Source organism: Sminthopsis crassicaudata, chromosome 1 (assembly GCF_048593235.1).
Source record: "Sminthopsis crassicaudata isolate SCR6 chromosome 1, ASM4859323v1, whole genome shotgun sequence".
In the NCBI taxonomy this organism is placed as follows: Eukaryota; Metazoa; Chordata; class Mammalia; order Dasyuromorphia; family Dasyuridae; genus Sminthopsis; species Sminthopsis crassicaudata.
Genome location: NC_133617.1, coordinates 335,488,196 through 335,509,235, shown reverse-complemented (window position 1 = coordinate 335,509,235; position 21,040 = coordinate 335,488,196). Strand labels below are relative to the sequence as shown.

General features: G+C 34.4%; 1 protein-coding gene, 1 long non-coding RNA gene and 1 other non-coding gene across 4 annotated transcripts in view; 2 read left to right on the top strand and 1 right to left on the bottom strand.

The window, feature by feature from the left end:
* SEMA5A (semaphorin 5A) overlaps positions 1-12,992 on the bottom strand; it is a 623,550-nt gene extending 610,558 nt beyond the window's left edge. The window contains exon 1 of one of the 2 annotated variants that reach the window (XM_074279132.1): positions 12,216-12,992. The gene's annotated coding sequence lies outside the window, so the exon portion shown is untranslated. The remainder of the gene's footprint in view (positions 1-12,215) is intronic. The other variant, XM_074279134.1, reaches the window with a different exon arrangement.
* On the top strand, positions 12,989-19,358 carry LOC141549531 (uncharacterized). Its single transcript, XR_012484376.1, has 2 exons — positions 12,989-13,576; positions 18,545-19,358. It is a non-coding gene; the product is annotated as an uncharacterized LOC141549531 (long non-coding RNA).
* Positions 18,365-18,433, top strand: LOC141552403 (small nucleolar RNA SNORD123). The gene has a single exon (XR_012485192.1). It is a non-coding gene; the product is annotated as a small nucleolar RNA SNORD123 (small nucleolar RNA).
* Positions 19,359-21,040: the final 1,682 nt, after the last annotated feature.

The following is a 21,040-nucleotide window of genomic DNA, read 5'->3' as shown; positions in this document are numbered from 1 at the left end:
GAAAGAATCAAAGACTATAAGGTCACAAATAACAGTGATTTAGAAGGATTATGAACCCTTCATAAAATTGGGAGAGTATAGGAGAACACAGGATTTAAAGTGGAGTATATAAGTTTAAAATGCCAATAGAATGTTCAGGAAACAGTATTCAATAGACAGCTGGAAATATAGAAGAGTCCTTAGTAGAATTGTGAATTGATCCAACCATTTTGGAAAGCAATCTGGAATTCAGCCCAAAGTGTTATTAATCTGCCTATAGCTTTTGACCCAGAAATACCACAACTAGATCTATTTCCCAACCTGACAAGAAAAAAAAACCCAATGTGTTTTAAAATATTTATAGCAGAGACACAGAAGAAGAAGAGGGGCCAGGTGAAAGGCTTAGGAAACGCTCATGCTAGGGGAAGAAGAGGGGAATAGGAGATGAACATGATGCAGGAAAGGTCACTGAGAAAAGTAGGACAACAGAATGCCAGAGATTAGGATAAAACAGTCGATGGTATAAAGAACTAAAGATAGTTCAGACTGAAAATATAATTGGACATTGAAGTTAAGAGATCACCAGTAAAGTGGTAAAGATTCAATATCAATGAGTGCTGAGGAAGTAAAATGAGTGAGGATAAGTAATTCTAACAGTTTAGCAGTGGGGGGAATGAAATAAATTCAGAAGTGAAATTATTTAGGGGAAAATCTAAGCCAAAATTCCTGTAATGACTATTTTCAGTCTTTTAACAACTTCTTTTTTAGGCTATGCATATAAGATTTAAAAGATTTATCAAAAATTAAAGAAATCCAGCTAAAGAGATGGTACTTGTCCATCTACAAAATATTAAAGGGCCAACTGGTCGTTTGCATTTATTTAACTAACTTAGTTGTTTTGTACCCTGTAAAACAAAGCTTTTGCATTAACTCCAGATCAGGAGCTGACACACTTTATGGGAAGGCAGAGGCTTAACTAATATAAATATATAGATCACGTTGGTATCTATTGGTCTTGGCACTGGATTTTATAGAAATAACTAAAAGGCAGTGTATAATGTCCAAGAAACATAATAGGATCTGTCTTTATGCCACTGAAGGCTTAATTTACACTAATTCTAGAAAGTGTAGAAAAACATTAGCTTCTTTAGGCTATAAATCCAATTGATTAACAATGTTTATTAGCCTCATCTCAGAAAGAAAATAAGCTTGCCCTCTAATAATTTGAAATTATTGCAAAAAGTAAAAATGCAAAGTACACTAGAGCCATTGAGTATATGTTATATATACTACCTTGTATTAATTCCCTTTCATTTTAGGTGATTCAAGTTATTTGGAGGGAGAGTTGCATTGGAAGAGGTTGCCATTTTCTTGGATAGGATATTGCGTGCTTTGTTTCGATATAATTTTTTTTTTATAAATTTTTATAACATTTTCTTTGACAGTACATATGCATAGGTAATTTTTTTACATTATCCCTTGTACTCCCTTCTGTTCTGAGTTTTTCCCCTCCTTCCTTCCACCCCCTCCCCTAGATGGCAGGCATTCCCATACATATTAAATATCTTATAGTATATCCTAGGTACAATATATATGTGCAGAACCAAATTTTGTTGTTGTTGTTGTTGCAAAGGAAGGATTGTATTCGGAAGGTAAAAATAATCTGGGAAGAGAAACAAAACAAAACAAAACAAAAAAATCAATGCTCACAGTTTACACTCATTTCCCAGTGTTCCTTTTCTGGATATAGCTGATTCTGTCAATCATTGATCAATTGGAATTGGATTAGCTGTTCTCTATGTTGAAGATATCCACTTCCGTCAGAATACATCCTCATACAGTATCATTGTTGAAGTGTATAATGATCCCCTAGTTCTTCTTGTTTCACTCAGCTCAGTTGATGTAAGTCTCTCCAAGCCTCTCTGTATTCCTCCTGTTGGTCATTTCTTACAGAACAATAATATTCCATAACATTCATATACCATAATTTACCCAACCATTCTCCAATTGATGGACATCCATTCATTTTCCAGTTTCTAGCTACTATGAAAAGGCACAAACATTTTGGCACATACAGGTCCCTTTCTCTTTTTTAGTATTTCCTTGAGATATAAGCCCAGTAGTAGTACCACTGGGTCAAAGGATATGCACATTTTGATAACTTTTTGGGCATAATTTCAGATTGCTCTCCAGAATGGTTGGATTCTTTCACAACTCCACCAACAATGCATCAGTGTCCCGGTTTTCCCACAGCCCCTCCAACATTCATCGTTATTTGTTCCTGTCATCTTAGCCAATCTGACAGGTGTGTAATGATATCTCAGAGTTGTCTTAATTTGCATTTCTCTGATCAATAGTGATTTGGAACACTTCCATATGAGTGGAAATAGTTTTAATTTCATCATCTGAAAATTGTTTGTTCATATCCTTTGACCATTTATCAATTGGAGAATGGCTTGATTTCTTATAAATTAAAGTCAATTTTCGATATAATTTTTGAATAAACAAGCTAGAGTTCCAAACAAACTCTAAAATCTCTAATCCAATATCACTATTTTAGCTTTCATTTTTAAGTTATTCATTAATCTTACAAGTATTTATTAAAATCTATTTTAATATTTGTCCCTCTCCTAGAAATTGAATATATTAAATCCCCAATTTACAGTATGGATTATTCCATAAAAATTCACTTTAAGTTGATTAATAAGAACTTGAAATGTATATTTATTCATGAGTTCTTGCCATAGTTGACAATAATCCTACTAGGTTCAATACAACTAGAGCTATTTAATGAGCTATAGATAATTCTATAATTCTTGGGAACCTAACTGTAATTTATGCAATGATTTTTATGGTTATCCTAAAAATAGAATCCAAAGTTTCATCCCTTTGTTATTGTTGTAGAAAACTTAAGGGACATTTTTATCCCAACATTGTGCTGACTGAACAGTCATATGTATGTATGGCAAGAGTTTGTAAGTTTAGAAATTCCCATAATGTACAAATAAATCAAGTTAATCTATGGTCAAAATAATTTCTAAGATTTATGAAGAATTTCAAAACATTTAGTGACGCAAAGACTTTTTGGTAATTATAATATTCATTGTGTGCACAGGCAGGTAAACATCTAGAAATGTATAGTGATTTAAATCATAGATATCTCATAAGCAATCCATTATATTGGCTTATACTTACATTTGACACCAATATGAACATCAGCTTAATTAAAATATCTGCTGGACATATTAACTTTAGTCTCTTGAACAATTATTTTGCTTTATGTCATGAGGAGTTATAAACAATGTTCTTGGCTTTATAATCGTTAAATTTTTTACAACAGATCTGAATCACGATCCTGTTAGAAAAACTGTTGAAGCTTGTTATGAGCTTAAGAGCTTGGTTCTAAGACTCTTTAATATATATTTCCCATCTTGCTTGGTTTTAACATGACTTCTCAGTCTCTGTTCTAATTCTTTCCATCATTAGGTTTAAAAACATATATCAGCAGGGAAACAACTGTGTCAAATAACACAAGACAAAGCAAAATTAGAAAGACAAATAAACCCTCCAATTTTATACTGGAAAAAGTGATCAGACTTTATAGTGATCAAATTGTAAATATTAATTACTTATAAATAGCTTGTTAAGAATATATAATTATATGATATAGAAGACTTATATATGTTTTCAGCATTCAAAACAAAAACTTAATGTACATCTGGGCAATAGGAACTGAAATCTTATACATATAATTTTCTGATTTAACAAAACATCATTTTGAGGCAAGTATTTTAAGAGCTCTGGGACATGGGTGAGGAAGATCTGAATTCAAATGCAGTCTCTTACTAGCTGTGTGACTCTGGGCAAGTTACTTAACCCTTTTTTTTTTACCTCAGTTACCTCTTCTGAAAAATGAGATGGAAGAAGAAATGACAAACTACTCCAATACCTTTGCCAAAAAAAAAGCCAAATGAAGTCACAGAATCAGACACAAATGAACTTTTTTTTTAACCAAGAACTCTTTAAGATATTTTCTCTCTTCCATTCATATTTGCCAACCCTTTCTCTCTCTTTTTATTCAACCTGGCTACCATGCAAAATTTTGGCAAACATTTGGTGAAGTTGACCTTTGAAGACTAAAAACTAATTTACATCTTTTAAAGTATATATAGGTTGAATTAGTATCATTCATGCTGTATTTTAGGAATTTAATTCATTTGACATCCAAATAAACCTAGTATTATTTCTCTAGTACTTTTCTAAATAGTTTATATCACTTTCTTCTATTACTTTCTTTCATGTATTCTACATTTCAGCTTATGAGCTGAAACAAGTTTTCTTAACTCTATATTTTATTTCCAACCTCCATGGCATTGTACCAGATATTTTCTCCTTGCTGATATAACAGAGGACTCTCCTCAGAGCATACAGAAAGGATCTGTATAATGGAAACTGATGAGCTTGCTTCAGGAGGTGCATAATATATAATAGAAGAATCTAGCTTCCCCCCAAAATCACATTCTTTCTCTTTTTCCCTGTTTCTCTCACTCTTTCTCCCTCTCATTATTCACGTGTGAAAATCTTTCTCTTTCCATATTTTATATTCATTACTTTTCTGTTTCATATTCATTCTTTTAGAAAGGTGATTTATCATGATTCACAGTTCTGAAATTTTTCAAAGTTATTTTTCCTATAAGATATCATCATCATAACATTGTTCTAGTTCTATTCATTTCACTCTGGATCAGTTCATCAAGGTCTTCCAAATTTCACTTGAAATAGTCAATTTTGTCAATTTTATGTGATAATAATTTCATTAATTTACCACAATTTCTTTTGCCATTCTCAATAAAAGGACACTCCTTCCTTTTGTTTACAATGTGGGCTATCAGAAAAAAAGAGCTGCTATAAATAGTTTCATACATACAGATCTTTTTATCCCATTTGATTTGGTTGGGATATAGATCAAGTAGTAGTATGACTGGATCCATATGTATACATACAGTGTGGCAATTTTCTAGCCATAGTAAAAAATTGTGTTCCACAATGACTAGACTAATCATAGATCTACCAACAATGCACTGCTATATTTGTTTTGCTACAGTCTTTCCAACATTTGTCATTTTCTTCTATTTCTCAACTTTCTTAGGTAAACGTTTATTTAATTTGCATTTCTCTAATGATGTGGGCCATTTTTTCATAGAGTTGTTAGTTTAAATTTCATCCTTTAAAAACTATCTGTTCATTCTTTAACCATTTAACTATTGGGGAATGGCTCTTATTCATATACATTTGAAATGTTTCCTTACATATTTTGGAAATGAGACAATTATCAGAGAAACATTTGGTACTATGTTTCCCTTCTAATTTTTGCTACATTGATTTATTTATGAAAAAAAAACTTTTTGATTTTATATAATCAAACTCAGCTGTTTTATTTCATAGTGACACTAGTTTTAGTCACAAGTTCTTTCCCTTTGAAAAAATGCAAAAATAATTTCTTCCTTGTTTCTCTAATTTGTTGATAATGAGACTTTTTATATTTATGTTATATATCCATTGGAGCTTATTTGAAAATGTTAGTTTAAACACAATTTATGACTGGTGTTAGTTTGTTAGTTTTATACTGCTCAGTTTGCTTATATATGTTGTATATTTAATCTATTCTACAGATTTCACTCGTTAAAAAAAAAAAAACACCAAATCTTTGAATAAAATTCTGTTTTGTGATACATTTTGAAACCTATTCCCAATACCCTGCCTTTCTACATTTTAAAAAAAATTTCTACATTTGAAAATCTCGATCTTTTGTTCTTCCACTTGAAGTGTTTTTTTCTTGTTATAATATATTGGGGGGGGGGGTTGACATAGCATTAACTAAATAACTTAGGTAGTTTTTCTTCCATTTATATTATATTGGCTTGAACTATCCATGATCAATGTTTCACCAATTATTTGGATCTATTGTTATTTCTTCAGAGAGTTATATAGTTAGACTCATATTCGTCGCTGGACGAATCTTGAAAGATATACTCCCAAGTACTTTATGACTTCTAAAGGTATTTTGAATGGAATTTCTTTTTCTTCCTCTTGCTGCTTGATTTTGCTGATTACAAAGGAATTCTCTCTCTTCTTGCTGAGTTTTGCTGATTACAAAGGAATGCTAATGATTAATGTGGATTTGTCTTATATTCTACAACTTTACTGAAACCATTATTTTTTATTTAATTAACTCTCTACAGTCTCTACAATCTATCTACAGATACATCATCAAAAAAAAAAAGATAATTTTGTTTTTTCTTTACCTTTGCTTAGTTGCTTATCTTCTTTTTTCTGTCTTATTGTTAGAGTCAGCATTTTAATACTGTTAAATAGTGGCAATAATAATATATATCCTTACTTTAACCCTGATCTTACTGGAAAGGTCTCCAACTTTTCTTCACTATATTTAATTTTTGCCCTTGCATTTGGATGAGTACTATTTATTATATTAGAAAATGGTCCATTTATTTCTATGATTTCTATAGTTTAGTAGAAATCAGTATACTTTTCATCATATACTAATATAAACATATGGTTTGTTATTTATATTTTATACACATTATAAAATATTTATATTAATATGGCTTATATTTATATTGTTTCTTATGCTAAGCCAATCAATATGCATGCCAACTATGAGCAAACATATATGAAATATTTAAAAACTTTATATTTAAAAATATAAAAATATTTATATGAAATATAAAAATATTTTTAAAAAATTATTCTTTTGGCCATCTAAAGTGCTACAGTGAACAATCAATAATAAATTCTACAACATGAATCATAATAATGTCCTTATCTTTGCTCCTTATTATCTGTTTAGAATTCATTATTTTTCACCCCAAACCTTTCTTGCTTGCCAACTTTTCCTTTTTCTGTCAAAAGTACTACAGTTATCATTAACCTTGACTCCTTGTATATATACACATATAATATACTTAATCTGTTGTAAAATTTCATCATGTCTACTTTCTATTCTCCTCTATCCCTCTTCTCTTTTCTGACACTGTCTGTCATCATCTTCATGCACACCCACATCACTCCATACTTGAATAAATGCAATAGCCTTCTAGTTGCTTCCCCTGCATTAAGTATCTCCCCTATTCCAGTCTATCTACCACTCAACTACCAAAGTGATTTTCCTAGAATATAGATCTGACCACATTATTGATCTCTTCAATAAATTCCTGTTATTTCTATTACTTCCAGGATCAAATATAAAATGCTCCAATTGACTTTTAAAATATTTCATAATTTGTCCCCTTACTTTTTTCATCCTTCTTACACTGTACTCCCCTTCCTTTTTATATTATATTCTACAATCCAACTACATTGTCCTATATGCTTGCTGCTCCTCAAACACAACATTCCATCTCTCTCATCTTTTGTCTTTTGATTGGCTGTCTTCTCCAAACTTGGAATGTTCTTTCTCCTCATTTCTAACTCCTCCCTCCCAAGGCTTCTGCCAAAATTAAGTTCAAGTTTTACTCAGTTTTCTCTGGAAGGTACATGACCTATTAACACTCTAAATATTTGGTCTCTTCAGAGTTATATACATATTCTCCTTCTAATTAGAATGTAAATTCCTTGAGGAACAAAGACCATGCTCTTGCCTCTCTTTTTATTCCCAAAATATAACAAAGTGTATGGCATTTAGCGTTAAATAAATGCATTATCATCATCATGATGATAGTGTTTTAAAAGCACTTTATGTATTATGTCAAATAATCTTGAGATATTACTATTATTATGACCATTGTATAGATGAGGAAACTGAGGCTGGGAGAAATTAAGTGAATAGTCCATGTTAACATAAACTATTAAGTATCTGAGTTAGGATCTCAACTCAGGTTAGATCCCAAGCCTAGTATATTGCTTTCTACACAACCAAAACCATCAGGCTGCTTCAATATTGAGGACTTACCCAGTTTTATGTTGAACATAGCTTACTTTTTGCTTTTGTTTCTGTTTTTTAAAGTTTTCATGACTTTCCAGTTTGTACTGTTTTGATGCCATATCATTTCAAATGCTATATTTGAGATATAGTTTTGTATTTGAAATTTCTGAGCTTCCTAATTTATTAAAAAGTTTAAGTTGAAAATTATGTAGCCTAATAGCCTTTAAATAGCAATGTTTAATTTTCAGTAAAATTGTATTGCATTAAAAACAATGTTTTTTTTTTAAATCTTTCCCTTCACCTCAGAATTTGAAAATTTTCTTAGTTTCCATGCCAAAAAATATATTGTGGAAATCTTAAAGATTTCAAATTCTTCTACTGGTATTCTAATTCACTTTAGATTTCCCCCTTTAGTCAGATATTGAGTAGTGTCTAGAATTAACCAGTACTTGACAACTATATAACACAAAAATTAACAAGTGAAATTTGCCAAAGCATCTTCTTCAATAGTTCTGTACATTTCTTGTGTGTAACTATCTATTACATTTTCCCAATAGAATATAAGCTCTTTGAGGGCAAAATAATTATTTCTGTCTTTATTTGCTCTCCTAGTATGTAGCACAGTCCCTGGCAAAATAGCTGACTGTTAATAAATTTTTATTTTATTGATTTAAAAAACAACAACAACTTTTTCCTTTGAGATCTTTCTCTCCTAGCTTATTTGAGCTTCATGATTACATCAATTCTGAAAGCAATATGAACTATCAATTTGCTGCCTTCTTTTAATGCAGGTCATTTCTGTAGTTTAACAGATAAAATAATTTCAAAATTAGCAAATGATTCAATAAAACTTCTAAGTATGTGACAAGCTACTGGAAAATATTTGTTAAATGTGGCAAATAAAATTTAGCTAAGTTTATAAAATGTATTATTTCATAATTTTCTTTATAGGCAGAAACAATTTCAGTTCCCAAATTAGAAATTTTTGTCTAACTCAAGAGTTGAAAAGATACTTAATTTATATTCTATAGTTATTTAGCACTAAAAATAAGAACTTCCTTGACACATCTGTGTTATAATTATAAAAGCCTTCTACCAATGTATATAAGTAACTATGACAACTTTTATTTCCAATATAAAAAGATGAAAATGTAATTTTAGAATCAAGACTTTTAGAATCAAGTAGAATTTAGTGCAGCTATATGCAAATTATCATTTATAAAGTACTACAATCTTGATTTTGAGATATTCCAATCTAATTCATTTAATAATGCATTATATTACTCACACTTTTTAAACTGGTGATCCAATGCAATTGCTTATGGCAGGTTTTTTGATCATTTAACTGTGGTTACTGTTTCATATTATGATCCTTTTATGTCTTTTAACTTTTGGGTCCCAGAATTATGTTTTCTATATTTTAGAGTATGTCCAATAATAGACAAAGCTTAATTCTAATGATCTGATAAGACAAACAAGAAGAGGGGAAAAGATCATCCAAGATAATAAGCTGTTTCATGTATAAATGTGGTCAGTCAAAAGACAGTTTTCTGACACTCTAGTAATAGTCTGCAAGTTATTCTGTGACAATGTATTCTCCATCACATCTTTGACATTATGCCTCCTGCCCATCTCTTAAGAAACATCTACTGGAAAGAGGCTTCAAACCTTATGGTACTTGACTCTAGAGGTTATGGTTATTATTTGCCAATATGAAGAAACAGTCTGAAATGGAAAATGCAGCTGAACTACAAGATTTTATCCTAATGTACTTCTCAACATTTCAAAATCGCCTTTGACAAAGACAAGCTTTACCACCCAAGAGTGTAAAAGCTTTTCTCTCAGCAGGGGTCTTGCAGCTGTTCACTATTAAAACAACTAAGTGAGAGGGTCCCCTTTAGTAAAAGTCATAAAAAGATTATGATCACATTTTCCATTTGTTTTCTTAAGACAATTAAAATGTGTGTATATATATATTCACTATGCAAACATACACACTTGTAGAGTCTAATGACAAAATTATTTGGGATGAGCTACTATTCAATCAAAAAATTTTTAAAGACTAGGTTGAGCAAATGTAGTTAAGATAGCTGACTTTAAATTTTGTTTTAATGGACAAAAAAATTCCTCAAAAATCTTTAGAAACTTTGAGCAGTTTTGCATACACTTGGAAAAATTAGCAAAATATGGAGAAAAGAATATATTTGGACATAACTGAAGTAGATTTTAAAGAGTATGTGTTGAACCTTTTGCAGCAGTGCATTTCAACAAATATCCCAGCTGTATTTTAATAAAGTAATTACTTAAATGTTTCTGTCAATGAGAATCATCTGACCAAAACAGCACCCCATTTGTCCACAAACTAAAACTCTGTTACCAACTTGCTGTAATAGCTTCTCTTCATTGTAATTACATATAGTCACTCAAAATGACTTCTTTAAGGATAACCAAGCAATATGCTAAATGCAAAGCTACATTTTCCCATCAAAAATGTTTCAAACCTGTTCTTTAATAATTCCATCAATACATTAATATTAATCAACTAAAAATAATCAGTAACAGGACTGCTGTGACCAACTATGACCAGTAATGTAACTCTTTCCAACTTCTAAATGTCATCTGTAAACACCTAAACGTTAAATATACACAAGAAGAACTAGGTGATTAATTTTCAACTCTCTCGTGAGTGTTCATCTTGAAACCTTAACTATAACATTTTACTGATAGAATTTCAACTTATTTCTAAGGAAAAACAACATTTACAATCTATGCCCACACAAGAAGTCTATGACTTTATGCATCAAGATAAAAAAAAAAAAAAATCTTAAAAAGCATTTTTCAAGACACCATCCCTTTTTTCTTCTATATGAAGGCTCTGACGGCTCTCTCCGATTAACAAGGAAGTCTTTCCTTAACATGAAACAGTTGCAGCATTTGCCCTCTGTCCCTTTCCGACAGTGACCCTCAATATGGTTGCTTATTGATGTCTCTACCAAATGCTCCTACAGCAGGCTCTCTAAAGGCAGAGAGCTCGCTCTCAGCACCCCCTGCCGGAAATCCTGAGACCTAGCACTCAATGAAAAGTTTAATTCTCTACTCTATCAGCAGCATCCAGGTAAAACAAATGGTTTGCAGTGTTGGAAAGGATCGGATAACGCTTCCCGCCAAATCCCATTAGAACCTTGGGATTCCAGTACACAAAACTACCTAGAGAAGGAGTCTCTGGAAGGGAAAAGAGTTAAAAATCTCATTCAGAGACTGTTTTCCCCTTCTAACTAAATTGTTTTCCAATCCTGCTAGAAAGACAGATTTTACAATTCCTTTTGAAATTGGATTAGCAGATAGTGTTGGGGAGAGGAGATGTAAAATACAGTAAATGAAAATTCTCTGGACACTGCAAAACCAGTCCCAGAGAAGAATCCCAAGAAGAAAAACCCTTAGCCTATCCCATGTACAAGGGATCCATTTACTATGTTTAATAAGAAATATATCATCATCATCATCATTTCATCGCAGTGTGAACTCTTAACTCTTAATACTTCATTCAGTATAATTCAGCCTCCTTGTCCATTTTCTTAGTAGAATTTATACAACCCTTGGATCTCCAACTAAACATGTTTTTCATATTCTCCAGCAAGTCTCCTTCAAACAGTCTAAGAAAAGTTATTTCCAGAAGAGGCTAAGGAATCATGAAACTCGGAAGATTTAAAACCTTTATCTGTCCCTTCTGCTTGTTTCCTTTAACCCTAGCACCTTTTAAGGAAGGCTTTCAAAAGTCAGTGATAATTCGCATTCGCACTGCCCCTGCAAATGCCTCTCTTAGCAAGTCTCTTCTTTCCCACTGCCACTGCATTCATTGCCATAGACACACACACACACACACACACACACACACACACACACACACACACACACAGTCGGACAGACAGACACACTTCACTTTCCCCTCTGACTACATGGCACAGGCACATTAAAGTCTAAGATGGTAAACTAAGTTATAACCAGTTGAGTAGCGGAACTGTTGTCCACCGCTGCCAAGGGGAAAAAAAAAAAATCTCAGCACCTCTAGAAGCTCCAATGATGACCCGTTCAACAAGAATCAAGCTCCAGTCCCCTTCCTCAGACTATCCTCAACAACCTGATGCTAGTCACATGCCAGAAGCCCATCAACTCCCCCCCGTAAGTACAAGAGATCCTCTCCTCTCCCCCCCCCTTCGAGCTGGGCAGTAGAGCTGCGAGAACAGGGCAACAGCAATAAGGACAAGGAGAGGAGGAAGAAAGAAGGGGCTCTCACCAGGTGCTGTACCGACTTCTTGCCCAGGTCATCGAGCACTTGGAGACGTTCCGCAAGTCCTCTCGGCTCTCCACAAAAGGAAGTCAAACAGAAGAACCCCCGTTTAAGTCCCCTTCCCTCCCCCCACCCGCCCCTCCAAAACGCGAACCCCCCCAATGGGGGGCTGGGGGCGCGGGGGGCAGCGTCTTGAAATCAGTAGCTGAGTCTATGGTGGGGATGAAGCTCGCACCAAGTTGCCGGCTTGGCCGGGGTGAGATGGGAAAGTTGGGTGATAAATCCAGTTCCGTAGGCAAGCAGCAGGTAGAAAAGAACCGGGGATCTCCAAATCGCCGGACGGCCCGGAGGAGACAGCACAGTCCCCGAGAGAAGCGGGAGGGAAAGCGACGCCGCAGCAGCACGAGCAGCAATAGCAAGCCCGGAGCGAGCGTCCTTCTCCCTTTCTCTCCAAGCTGAAGCTGCAGCCGTTGCAGCCAGTGCCCAGCGCGGCTTCCCCGCGGGCCGGTCAGCCCCGGCGCCGGCGGCAGCCGCAGCAGCAGCTGCAACCAGCTCGGTACCAGTGAGGAAAGTGAACGCGCGCGCGAAGGAAAGCGGAGCCCGGGAGCGTGAGCCGGGGAGAGGGGTCCCCCTCGTGCTCGCACTCTCAGACTCCCTCTCCAGGACTCTCTGGAACTCCAAGCTCTCTCCACTGAGTCCAGCTGCGAGCTAGCTACCCAAACCTCTCCGCCCCCTTCCCCCGCAGCAGCTGCAGCCGCCGGCCGCTGCTGCCTCCACCCCCTGCCTCTGGAGCTGCGCAGGGGCGACTCGGCATCGCAGCCGCCGCCTCCTCTTCCTCCTCCTCTTTTTCTCCTCCTCCACCTCCTTCTCCTCCTCTCCCTCTTTACCTCCCCCTTTTCCTACTCCCTATCGTCCCTCCTCCTCTCTGAATGAGTGAAACCTGAGAACTTGGACCAGCTCTGAACGCCCCATCACCAGGAGAGACCCTGCAGGGGGAGGCTCCCCAAATCACTGTCCTCTCTCAGCCCTGGCCAAGCCGACCCCGCCCCCGACCACGACCATTCCCCTTGTTGGCCCAGAGGCAGACTCATCTCAAGTCTCCTTCGCTTCTTGTCCTCCCCCCATATAGAGTTAGACTGAGTTTTTTTTTTTTTTTCACCTCCTCTGCCACATAAAAATTGTTTCTTTCCCATTTCCCTACCCCGCCTTCTTTTCCCTTTTCCTCCCTCCCCCTCTCTATCGACGTGTCTCTCTTAGGCTATTTTTAGGGGAGTTCCCTATAAAGGTCCCAGGAAAGTGAGGGCCAGACACTAAGACGTGGCACTCTGGCCCCTACAGGCAGCGAAATCTGCAGACATCCACTCCAGGTACAGTAACAGTTACTGTGCAAGGGACGGCGGGGAACGGGGAACTGGTAAGGGATCAGGGCATGTTAGGCAGTAGTTAGAACATGAGGGTGCTCCTGGTACCGTCCTATTTTCATTTTCTTGATTCTTTCTGCCTACTTTCGAACCTCATGCATTCTATGAGATGGAAGTTAAAGACGCATTAAGAGGTGGTAACTTGGGAAGGTGTTGGAGTTAGGGCTCTACTTTTCGAAGTGTAAACCCCTGAACTTGTACATATCAGTATTATTGTATTCCTAGTTCTTACAGTAATGTAATCACTTAAATCAAGAACATAAACATGTTAAATGAATATTTGACAAGAATAAACAGAGGTAACTCAAGTAGATAGTCTCAACTCCAAAGGATAGAAATCAATAATCATACTTTTAAAACCGTTTAATACCCTTACCTTTGAAGATTTCCTTGACTGGGGGGGGGTATTTTTTGGACTATCATAAACAACAGATAAACTCAGGTTAAAACTGTATAGGAAAAAAATAAAACAAAACAAAACAAAAAAAAACTTGAAATTATATCACATCCCTTTTCTGTGGTGAGTGTGTGTGGGCATGTGGGTAAAGGAGGGTTTTTTGTTTCTTTTTACTTTATAAATTGATACATCTTTGTAGCGAAAAGTTCCTTCATTCTTTCTAAACAAATATTGTGACATAAGGGCTTTTTCTTTTTTAAGTAAATACCACATTTATCTACATTTAAACTTGTCACACATAACCTCATTCAAACTTCCAGGATAAAATGTATCTTTATAAAGCAATGTTGTCATTTTAATAGCCTTCTTGAACTATTTCAACTTTTATGTCAGTTTCTTCTTACTTTTAATGAAAGTCCACAGGTGTTTGGGCAACTTCAAAAAAATCTACATCATGCTATACCATAAATATATATGTGTGTGTGTGTGTGTGTGTGTGTGTGTGCGTGCATATATAAATATATACTTCATTTATATACATATTTATTTATGCAACTCTTGAGTTTTTTTCTTGGAACCTGTTCCATTTGGATATGGACAGTCACATAAAGATGAGATATCAACAAAGCTTGAAGGTAGTTTAGTGGTGACAGGGAGTTGGCAGAATTTTGCAAATGTTGCCATTCTATATACCCCAAGGCTTGAGAGATAGCACACCAAAGGGGAAGCTTGCTGGTTTTGGAACATAGCCTCCATTCTCAGTTTAAACTCTGGCTCTCTGTGACATTGAGGTCTAAGTTTTCTCATTTTAAAAAATGGAGAAAATAAGAATGATCTCCAAGTTCCCAGTTCCAAAGTGATGGTCTTATGATTGGGAATCTCTATAAATTGTTTATATAAAAGTCTGGTGGGGCTGGAAAAGGAGAAAAGCCCATTTGCTAAATTCCTGTTTTAACTATCTATTATTGTGTTTGAATTCTTTCAGTCATATTCAATTCTTCATGATTCCATTTGAGATTTTTATGGAAAAGATATTGGAGTGGTTTGCTATTTCCTTTTCTAGCTCATTTTACAGATGAGAAAGTGAGGCCAAAGTGAGGTTAGGTTAAGTGACTTGCCCAGGACCACAAAACTAACAAATATCTATTTTTGCTCAATAGGAACCAAATTTGGTTAATTCTGTACAGCAAGAAAAAAAAAAAAAAAAAACTGCTTGCCCCACCCTAATTATGGCTCTGATAAGAGCTTTTACTGCTGTTCCTTAAGGCAAGGAATGTGTGTGTGTGTGTGTGTGTGTGTGTGTGTGTGTGTGTGTGTGTGTGTGTGTGTGTGCTAGAAAAGGACGATCTGGGTAAGAAAGAAAATTGGGTAATAAACATGTTCATATGATAGAGGAAAACCATACTTTCTAGTTTTGATGAAAACATATATAGCAGTCAGCAATGTGACCAAGCCCAGACTTAAAACTACAACTTTTAGAGCCATAATGCTTTGTATCACAATTGGGTTAGTAGCAATGGCTTTTGAAAACAAGTTTAAATCCAAGGTTTACAGTTTTAGCCCCTATGAAACACTAATTATCTGGCCTTGTTCACCTGCATTTATTGAGTACCTCCTTTGTGCCAGTCCCTATGTTAGGCACCAAAAAAAGCAAAATTAAAAGTCTCCATTCTCAAGAAGCTCCTACAGGAGACAATATATTCTTAGGTACATACAAAATACATAGAAGATAATGAAGGCTGGGGAGAAAGAAGTCATTAGCAGCTATGAGAATCAGGAAAGGCTTTGTGGAGTAGGTAAAATTTAAGGACACTAAGAATTCTAAGAGGTTAAGATGAGGAGAGAGTACATTCCAGATTTGGGTTACAGCCAGTTTAAAGTCAAAAAGTCCAGAAGTGTTCATAGAAATTAACTTCCCCCTGGATTAACTGGGTAACAGCCTCAGTTTTCTCAACTGAAAAATGAAGAGATTGTATTAGATGGAAAGTAAGATCCATTACAGCTCAACATCTATATCTACAACAGGCCAACAGATTCCCAATGGAAAAACAGAATTTTTATTACTGATATTATTTTTCTTTCTCTCCTAGAAACAATAAATAGTGGGAAAGCTTTGTGAAAATGATCAGCAATTTTTAATTTTCAGAATATTGCTTTTTTTTCCAGCCTATCTGACCTACTTGTAATTAGGCAAACTCAACAATCTCCTTCCTCAGAACCTTTACTCAGATTATCCCCCATTTCTAGAATGTATGTCATTCTCGGTTCTCCCACTTAGAATCCCTATGTTCCTTCAAGTATCATCTCACTTGCCCCCTTCTGTGAGAGACTTTCCTGATCCCCACTACATTCCCCTCCTTCTCAAATTATAGTGTTTATACTTAACTATTTAGATTTTGTGAACACTTCCTCCCAAAAAATGTAAGCTTCTTGAGGACAGAAACTAATTTTTCCTTTGTATCTTCAGAGCCTAACACATTGCCTTTCACATAACAGTTACTTAATTTTTATTGAATTGGATTGAGATCAATCATACTGGTTGGTTCTAGTTTTTCACTCATTGAGACTTTTATTACAATTATATAATTATTAGAATCATGGGGTAGTTAAATGGCAAAGTGGGAAAAGTGTCAGAAAGACCTGAGCTTAAATCTGGCCTCAGACAAATATTACCTGTGGGACACTAGGCAAATCACTTTCACCCTATTTACATTAATTTTCTCATCTATAAAATGAACTAAAGAAGGAAATGGCAAACCATTTCAGTATCTTTGCCAAGAAAACCCCAAAAACGGTCACTAAGAGTTAGACACCACTGAAATGACTGAACAACAGTAATAAATTATAGTCATACCTATTAAATGGGATTCCTTGAGAGTAACTTGGTGCCTTAATGCAATAATGGAAAGAGCATTAACTTTAAAATCAGAGGTCCAAATACTGGTTCTTCCATTCAGAAACTATATTATTCTTTAGATCTAAGTTCCATAAACCTTAATTTCCCTTGTAAAATGGATAAATAAAATTTTACTATCTACTCCAAAGGTGATTGCGAGGATCAAATGTGATATTGTGTGAAAGCATTTTACAAACCATGAAACTAAGTGTAGGCTATTACCAACATAGTCACTGTAGATTCAATTAAAAGATTGGAAAGAAGATTTCAGTTACTAAGCAATGCCTCTCTCAAGTGTGTCCCATCTTTCAATCACTAAGAGTATGCACTGCTAAAGGGTGTCTTGAGTTCAGTGGGTAATCAAAAATACATGCCTGATAGAGTACATGAATAGAGATTACACTTCTTATGTTTACGTGTTTGGTGCTCCAGTGGATAGTCAATGAATCTATTCCCATATTTCCCTTCAGCTTTGCTCACGTGCCAGAACCACACAAGAACAAGCATTCACTCCTGTTGCAATGTAAAGCTAAAAGTAGTATTATACATCTGTGCCTAGTGTGCAGATATCAGCCTGGAATATTTTAATGGTGTGTCTGATTCAATATCCCAGGAGGTGTGTGTGTGTGGAACTGTTATGGGTCAAGCAGCTGCAAAGGCAATTGGAGACTGAATAGAAAGCCCTAAGGTAGTATCACTACCCCCTAAAGTTTTCTTCTCAACATGCAAAAGTCAGAAATTTCATACTTCCTGTAAGTTCATAGCTCTATAGTAGAGCTTCATTCTCCCCAGGGCTTAAGTCACTTGCTATAAGAATGTATTTGTTAAATTAAAGAATACATTGAGCAGAGTCCTGAAGAAGTAATGGCCAAACTAAGCACCAGTATTTAATAGTATAGAGTAAACTGTGAAGCATTAGTGGCTCTTTCCGATAAAAGACATCAACATTTAACTGTATTTTTCAAATATATTTAATGTGTGTGTGTGTGTGTGTGTGTGTGTGTGTGTGTGTGTACCTGAGTATTAACACAGATCCATCTTCTGAAAAAAGCAAATTAGGGAAAGAAGGAATTTTAAAGAGTTAGTTCTTTTCTGCATTAGGTTTTTCTTTCTGAAAACACTAGTTCAGGGATAACATTTAATTTTAAAATATAGATGTGCCTTTAGAGATGTAGAAGGCCGTAGAGGTCACCTCATATAAACATCACATTTTTAATATGAAGAAAGAAAGGAGAAATGATTTAAGTGATTTATCCAGAATAACATAATTAACAAGACTCTAACTTGAGTACTCAGACTCCAACCAAATCTTTGCTTTCCCCTTTTATACTTCATGCTTAAGAACATTAATTTTTATCTCTTTAAAAACTAAAATTTGAAGTATCTCCAAAATGAACAGTGACAATAACCAATATAATTAAGGAGGAAATATTATACACTTGGTGAAAATGATGAATTCTGGGGAACTGATTCATATGACTTGAAAAGGCCATCCATTTCCTGATTCACCTTGTTGTTGCTGCTTTTTTTCCTGTGGAGAATGACATTTATTTATCTAGTCTGTAAAATAATTAACCATTTTTTTCTTTTCTGTATTCCTTTCTTTTTACTTTCATTTCAGTGATTTTTCTAAACTGACATCTCAGAAGAAAAGCAAAGATGAGATTAGAGTGAAGATCATCACAAGAGAGCAAGCTCCAACCTTGGATCATGATTGACATGAAAGGAAAATTTTAATATCTGTGATATTTAAAAAGAAGGAAGGAGATTAGGTTAAAATTATGAAAAACCACAGACTAAAGACTGTGGCCTTTTGCCATTTAATTCTTAATTGGATTTTCCAGTGTACAAGCCAGCAGACACATATCATGCTATGGCAATCCTTGGGTGTTCAGTCATTATCCCTTTAATTTTTTTATGCTCTTTACTAAGATCAGCCTTACTTTGTGTTCATTTGTTTGTTTTAATGTAATTTTCTATTTGGACAATATAATCAGCTGTTTTATACTAGAGTTAATTCATTCAACAAATATTAACACTTGCTCTATGAAAGTAGTTATACTAGAGTTTTCATTTAAATATAATAGTGTCCTTAGGAGGCTAGATATTCTAGATATTAGCAAGTCATAGAAGTATTTTTACATGGATTTAGTTTGTTTTTTTAAATATCAGTCTTCATTTTTCTTAAAAATAAAAGTGAAGTACTCAAAATAATTTTATGTAAATATTGTTAAATATTGTGTTAAATATTGTTAATATTATTTATGGAAAAACTAAATAATAGCTGATAGTATTTTATAATTTACTGATATTGAAGGAAGATAATGTACCAAAGATGGTATGCAGAAAAATATGACAAGGCAAAAACAAATCATGAGAATGAAAAACATTATGTAAAAATGAAGTGTAAAATTAAAATTTTCATTTTCAAAAAATTGACCTCAGTTGCTTTTATTCTCTTTTCACCATGTATCTATTTAAAACATATAAACAAACAAAAACCAGGCGTTAAATATAAGAAAATGTGAGGATCTCATTCAGTGAAAATCAACCTAGAGACTTTGGTCTAAAAAACTATATATAGGATGGAAGTTAGAATTCACTGGTTCCCATCATCTAGTTAATTAGAAATGGTGTATCTCAGTTTCTTTTATGATCTATATAATAAGGCCTCCTCTTAGTTCCACAGAGAATAATTATCATTCACAGAGTCTACAAAGGGATCCTTTTCTTTTGGTTCAACAAGAAATTTGGGTAGATGGTAGGGTAAGGACAGGAAAGGATACCAAGACTAGTAGATGGGAATGTTACATTAGATACCTGTCAATCAAACTGGCATGCTTTAGTGAAAAGAAGAGTTTGTATGCTTCAAACAAAGCATTGATTCATATCCTATTGTGAACCACACTTAAAACAAAATATAATATGATTGCAAATATATGCCAGGCAGACAAAGAATATTATAACTGAAAAGGACATCAGAGGCTATCTAGTCTACCTTATATTTTAACAAGAATCCATCCAGCAAGTGGTCATCAAGCCTCTGCTTGAATACTTCCAATGAGGGGAGCTTGACTACCTCCCATAGCAGCCAATCTATTTTTGGAAAGCTCTATCAGGACTTTCTGTCACTTTCATCAACCTTAATTTTCCTTCTTGTTACTTCCATGAGTTGATCCTAAATTCTGCCTTCCAGGACCAAGTACAATGAGTCTAATCATTCTTCCATAGGACATCCCTTCATTATTTAAAGACAAGTATTAACTAACCCCATCCCCATATCCAAGTAGTCTTTTCTTCAAGATTAACATCCCAAATGCTTTCAAACAACTCTCATATGGCATGATCTCCAGCCTTTCAATATTCTATTTGTTCTCCTCAGAAAGCTTTCCATTTATCAATATTGCACATTTCATATATCAAAAAGGTCTGACCCAATAATTATACTTGCATATTGTGTTTTTACACATATACACATATGTATGTATGTGTATTTAACATAGAGCTATTCTATATTATCTTATACTGATATGTATGTAATATACTATTCTATATTATATGTGATCATGTATATACTATTATGAAATACATTATATAATGGGTAGTATTATGTTAATATGTATTATCTAATATATGCTATATTGTTACATAGCATATATAATATAGTATATATATACTATTTTAAGGTATTATAAAAAATATATATATATATATTATGCTACTATATGTATTATATATTATGTACATGCTTGCATATGTCTATATATATTTAATGCACATACCCTCAAACACAAAAAGATTTGCCCATGCCCACTCAAAATTCATCAAAATGAACTTGTATTTCAAAGTTTTATGAGTCAGCAAATATATTTAGTATCTCTGCTTCAAACAGAGAGTTTTGATCCCAGGACGTGGGTATGTAAGAGATAACTTCCTCTTCTATTTCCTTTTTACCACAGTATTCACTCAAAGAAAATAAATATAATTGATTGTAATAATCTCTTCCACATAAAATTAACAAATCCAACCATTTCTCTGCCTAAATAATTGCTAGTTGTTCCAAATAGGTACCCAATAAAGTGGGCACCTGCTAATTTACATAATTCTATTAGAATTT